The following is a 6,744-nucleotide window of genomic DNA, read 5'->3' as shown; positions in this document are numbered from 1 at the left end:
AATATGCAAACTAGAACACAAAATCTTGAATGAAAACCAAAGTCCAAAGAGTCATTTTCACTTTTGAGTCCAAAACAATCTTGAATGATCTAAGGTTAAAACAAAGCACTTCAAAGTTCTTAAAACAACACACAAAATCTCAATCTTGAATGCTCAAAGGAAAAAACTTGAATTTTTAATCACTTGTCTTTGAATGCATGTTGCTAAAATCACTCTTGAGTGCCATGGATTAAAATCAAGTTTTTTTTTTTATGAATGCATGATTAAAACAACAAATCCAATCTTGAATGCCATAGATCAAATAATCATCTTTTGGGGCATAAAAAGAATCCACATTTTTGAAATCTTCTAAGTTATAAAAACTAATAAAGACACTTTGAGTAAGTTTGTAGTTGGACTCACCCTCTTTAATCACCCATCAATTTAACAATTGGTTGCAATCTCAGCACCATCTATAGGGATGGGTCTACCGAAGAGGGTGTTAAGTGCTCCACAAAGATCAAACTCCACTCACTTAGGTCTTTAGTGGTTTTTCTAAGTTAGAAAATTTCTTGAATGCACATTAATCTCGCTAACACCTCATTTGGGCATTAAAATTTGAACAAATCTTGATGTGGGGGGGCTTTCGGGCGCGCGCTTGAAATCGAATTTCACACATCTTTGTTTTTGGCTTAAAACAAAATCACACCAACTCTTGAATGCCTTAAAAGAAATTAATCGATACTTGACGTGGAGGGCCTCTGGGCACGTGGGTTTACTTTCTTGTTGACCCTAACTCTTCTTCTTGTTCACATTCTTCGATTGATTTTTCTTTGTTAGTGCATTTCAAAGTTGGAATTGAACATTTGCATCTTAAACATGAGTGCTTGCAAAGTCTAGATCAGCACACATAAGATTCAGTTGGAAAAGGAACAAGCATGTTTTTTAGCCCAAGGTCATCCAAGTCTTCTCTCCCCTTGTCGTATTTTGAGGCCATCTTGGGTGCATAAGATTAGGATCCAAAACCTTGTTTCTGTTTAGGAGGCCTGCTTGGATATTTCATCACCCCTTGGACGACCTCAACTCCAGCGTTCTAGCGGAGTATAAGAATTGGGAGGTGAATCGAAAGACACCTCTCTTGGAATCAAGATATTTGTCACTCGGGCTAAGCCTCAAGAAAATTTATACCCTTGAGAAGTGAAAGAGGAGAAGTGGGTTACCGCTCCTCTCAGCTGTGTGACATCTTGTTGGTTTCATCTATGGATTTGGGCCTCACGTACCTTTGGGTATATCGAGGACTCCCTAGCTAAACCAACTGTTAGCCTTGTAGACAACCATCTAGAGTGTTAATGTGTTTGAAGTGACTGATCAAAACATTTGTAAAACATACACACTCCTCAGTGCAAGTATCACATTCTGAGAATCAAAAAATTCTATCTAGTTGTTCCTATCGATTGCTTGCTTTTTTATTTATTGAATGAATGTTTGCCAAACTTGGTCAATCCTAGCTTAGGGTACACTTAGCACAGTCACTGTCTATTCTAGAAGTTGAACAAGTTGAAGCAAAATAACCAAGGTCTCTCAAAGCCAAGCAAATTCAAGAACTGATGTCAGAGCAACCCAAACCCAAACAGAAGTTCCACAAAGTTAAACTCAAACCATCTCAGGCATACCAAGAACTTTCAACCAAGAGAAAGGAACTAACACCAAGTCTTCGAATTGCTAAACTCCACAAAGCAGAGGATAAAGCTGTCGACGAAGCACTTCAAGAGGCCTGGTTAGAGTGCACCATCAAATTTAGCCAACATCTAGGAGTTAATCCTGCTTATGCCTTACCAACTAGGCATGATTTCTATGATTAGACACCCTTGTTTCTCCACACCTTCTTGGATAAGCTTCACCTTAGAGTCATCTTTGTAGAAAAGTCAACCATCTTAGGTTATCCCCTTAAGCATTATTAGCTCATCCATCTCATTTAGGACCAAACCATCTAGCCAGCAATCCAAAATCTTCACATCCAAGCCTTCAAAAATTGTTGTCACCTTGCTAAAATTTTGTCATTCCTAAAATCTTTCAAAACCACCAATCTCACCAAGGTTATCCCTTTGACAAAGCTTTTTCTAGGGTAATCTAGCTTTGCCACTTGTTATCCCTCATCACCTTGAGCTAAAGGTTGGGATCCACAAGTGGTCAATCTCGTGTTCTTCCTAAAGGATCATCAGTCTATCCTTAAGTTGACACAATCACCACCAAACTTGCACATAGGAAAGAAGACCTTTTGTGCTTTGGCAACATATCTTTGAAGTTATAATCCCCAACCCAATCCTCCTTAGGTTTTGTCATATAGCTTTGCCTCAACCTAGGAAATCATTTGCATAGAAGAGCCTTCCCCCCTTTTGCATCCACCAGCATTTGTTGCATCTCATCCGTAGGAGCATTTTTCATGCCACCTGTCACTCGCTTAGCCAAGAAGAAAGAAACAATGGAGCCCTATCATTTGGATCGAATAGCCTCACCCTCCTTGAGCACTCAGCCATCCTTCAGCCCAGAGAAAGCTATGCCATCATCTACTGACATTGAAGCTTTCATGAACCAACCATGAAATGCAGTATTGGTAAATGCCATTATAGACAAGAACAAAGAGACAATCATGGCTAATTTTTGAAGGGACAATGTAGGAACCTTTGACTTTGGAAGACTCCCTCCATTATCAGATCCATCTCATCCGTTGTTTGGGTAGCTGCCACCACCCATAGGCTCTTATGATCCAAATTATCCTCAATATATGCCAAAAGAAGAGCCTCCAGCCAATCCATATGATCCAATAGACCCAAACATACCATCATCCACCCAAGTTGAAATCTCCATGCCGCAAGCCAACCCAGCCACCACCACTCCATCCTTGGTTCATACCTCTCCGCTCCAAACCCCTTTACCCAAAACACCTCACCGTTCACGCCCTTCACTATTGCTGTTGCTGCTCCCTGACCCAGCCTTCCAAATCCACCCATCTCCCAAATCAGTGCTAGCATCTTTTGCCAACCTCAGCAATATACAACAGGGATGCCGCCCATGGGGCCAAGTAATCAACCTTTCATCACCCCCAGCTTGTTCACCAAAACCCAAAGCACAATCCCATCATTTCCATTAGGTCTTGGGAGCTCAGTGCCATCAGCCACAAATCCACAAGCTACTGCCCTCACTCCACAAAGCTATCAAACCCCACAAGCTACTACCAATGTTCTGCCCAGCTCTCAAGTGACCCAAGCTCCCACCACCACTCTACCAAGCTTCCAAATCCAGCCACCAAGCTATCAAACCCCATCAATTCCATTTCCTAGCTTTCAGTTCCCACCACCTCCACCACCAACTAATCCATTACCTCCTATTACCAACTACTTTTCAATGCCACTTCTAGGAGGTAACCCACCAATCCAGCCAACCACCAATTATTTGCAAGGACCATCCCAAATGGGGGCGCAACCCACATACCTTGGTCAAATCCCACAAGCCCCTCGATCCTTTCCCCAAGCTTCACAACCATCTTATACCTTACCTACACAAAGAAATTGATTTATCCCATAGCCAGCTTATGTTCCTCAATCCCAACCTCAAATCCCATATCAACAGCAAGCCTCGCAGCACATGCAGCACTATGTGCCACCTCCCCCTCAACAAATTGTCATCCACCATGCAGCTGCCCAAACAATTTACAATCCCTATTAGCAAATCCCTCATAACCATCCATATTTAGTGGCCCCATCTAGTGCATACCTACCTCAAGGCACTCCTAAATTGGGGGCACCCCAGTCATCACCCATTAATTCAGAATGGGAAGCTATGAAAACAACTTTGAAGAACATCCAAGAGGGAAATGATCCAAAAACTTTCAAGTTTGAGAATGTGTGCCCTTACCCATTTGACAGAGCCATTACCATGACACCATTCCCCAAGCATTTTGAGACACCCAAATTTGACAAATTGAGAGGAAAAGGAGACCCTGTCACACATATCAAAGAATTTTACATGCACCACCAAGAAGTGGCATACGATGACATCTTCCTCTTGTGTCTCTTTCCCAAAAGCTTGGTTGGACCAGCTCTTGAATGGTTTTATAGAATCCCCTATGGCACAATTAAAAATTTTGCTGAATTATCTGAGGCATTTGTAGCCCAATATGCCCATCTTGTTGAAACAGAGCTATCAGTAGTTGATCTTGTCCACACCAAGCAAAAAGGTGGAGAAAGCCTTCCCGAATATCTGCAAAGATGGAAAACCCTTACCACTCGCATATCTTGCACCTTGCCAAAGCGCCATTTGGTGAAAATGTTTATTGATAATGCCCATACTAGCTTGGCTCACCACATGACCATGAACTATTTGCAGACCTACAAAGATATCAAAGAGAAAGGAATGATCCTTGAGCAAGGAATAATTAAAGATGGTGTGGTCAAGATTTACAAGGAAGCCAACCAAAATCAATCACATTCCAATGACAAGTCTAGGTATTGGAATAAAAACAAGCATGTTGCAACAGATGGCATCACTAACACCAGACATGTGAATATTGTTGGTCCTTCTCACAACCAGTCCAACCCACCCTATCAACCAAACAATCAGCAAGCTATCAACTACCAACAACAGAATAACCACAGCTATCAAAACCACAATCCAAGACCAAACTTTCAAGGGTCTAGCAATCAAGCTAATGCCATCAATGTAGCTGCAGTACAAAAGCCCAGATTCCAACCTACACTTAGAAACAATACACCCCTTGGTGAGCCATTGGATGTCATTTTTGAGAAATTAGTCAAGGAAAACCTCATCAAATTTCCTCCTACCCAGCAAATTGACCCAAGCCAATCCAAAGCTGTATGGTAAAAAGACAATGAGTACTGCAAATTTCATAGGGTAAAAGGTCACACTACCCTCAGATGCATGAAACTGAAAGACTATGTGCAGGACCTCATTGATCGGAAGGAAATCACTGTTGGTGCCCAAACCTCTCCCAATGCAGGCTTACAGATCTATCAAAATGCTTTTCTTCCTCACAACAATCAAAATCCTGGAAAAGCACCTATCAAAACCAACAACAACAACACCAACAATCGTCAGCCAAACCAACAGCATGGGAAGAAAAATGACCACACTTCATCCTATATAGACTATGGTAGCCTTATAGGTTGTATATCTGAGAAAGAGCCTTATGTCAATGTTATCAATATCCAAGGACCAAACAATGAGTGTGCAGTTACCACTCGAAGAGCCTGATTTAACATCGCAGGCCCACCCGTTTCACCAACACCATCAGCTCCATCAAAAAGCCAGTACAATATCTTGGAACACCTTGGGAACATGCCAGCCCAAATCTCCATTTTAGACCTTCTTTGCACTAGTCAAGTGTACAACAACATCCTTGATAGTGCTCTCGTAGAATCCCGTGTCCCTTCTAATATCAATGCTATTAATTTTTGTAAAATTGTTGGACACCTTTCATCCTCATGTGCCCTATCATTCAAACCCACCGACATACCCGTGGTCGAGCCAGATCACACCCTTCCGCTTCGCATAGCCATCATGGTATCCAATTTTGCCGTGAAAAGAGTAATGATAGATAATGGATCAGCCTTGAATATTTGCACCCTAAAATTCATAAAACAAGCTAGGTATACTGAGGAAGATATCATCAGTGAGGTTATCACCATCAAAGCTTATGACAACTTGGAAAGAACCACAGAAGGAACTATTTTGTTGCCAATCAAGGTTGGGCCAGTCATCCAAGAAACACTTTGCCATGTTATTGATGTAAACCTACCATTCAACATCCTCCTTGGTCACCCATGGATTCATGCCATGAAAGCCGTTCCATCCACTTACCATCAGTGCATCAAATTTTTGCATCAAGGCATTAAGGTAACCATCCATGCCGATCCAGAACCCTTTGCTTACTGCAATGCGGTTGAAGCTTCATATACAAACCATTTCCCTAGAATTGATATCGACACATCCATCGCCAGCTCATCCCACACTTGTAATGACCCAGAAACCATCCTCGCCTCTACCCTGTCTACCGTGAAGATCAATAACAAAGGCTGTGGAGAGTATAGTCTGTCGGATGCATTTGCTGTCGGGGTACTCCCACTTGATCCACATGCCCATGGACGACTGACATATCACAAAGCTAAGGAGATTCCACCTCCTCGATACAAACAGTTTGGCCCAACAACCTTTGTATCCTTGAAAATCCCTCTTCATGAGGAGCTCACTCCAGATATCAACAGTTGGTTACATAAGGATGCACCTCAAAGAAATCAAGCATGCCTTGATCACTTCAGCCAAAAGTATCCCCAAGAACATAAGCTCATCACTGACAAATGGAACTATCAAGGTGGTGGTCTAGGACCAGAAGAAAGAGACATGCAATGCCCCATCGATGCACACAAGTGGGAATCGAAGTCAGGTCTTGGCTTTGGCATACCCACAACTGGGGGCACCAATACGGATGGTCACGCTTTTTTGAACATTCACCGTGACCTTGTCAAAATCGAAGACATTCCTGAGAAAGTTGAAAAGAGAACCTATGATGATATCCTAGACCAAATCTCCCTCGAAGACTCTGTTCTCCAAGAACTATCCATCCACCTCATTGACCTACCACTCGCCCATCCACAACTCATAGATTGGGACCAACCAAGCGTCATACACATTGATGAGTTCACATCAGAGGAAGCGCTTCTGAGATTCATGGGAGCTGAAACACCTCAC

Source organism: Cupressus sempervirens, chromosome 11 (genome assembly GCF_028749045.1).
Source record: "Cupressus sempervirens isolate cs-2001-9-10 chromosome 11, ASM2874904v1, whole genome shotgun sequence".
NCBI classification, from domain to species: domain Eukaryota; kingdom Viridiplantae; phylum Streptophyta; class Pinopsida; order Cupressales; family Cupressaceae; genus Cupressus; species Cupressus sempervirens.
The sequence above is the reverse complement of the archived record's forward strand: the minus strand, read 5'-3'. Positions refer to the sequence as shown.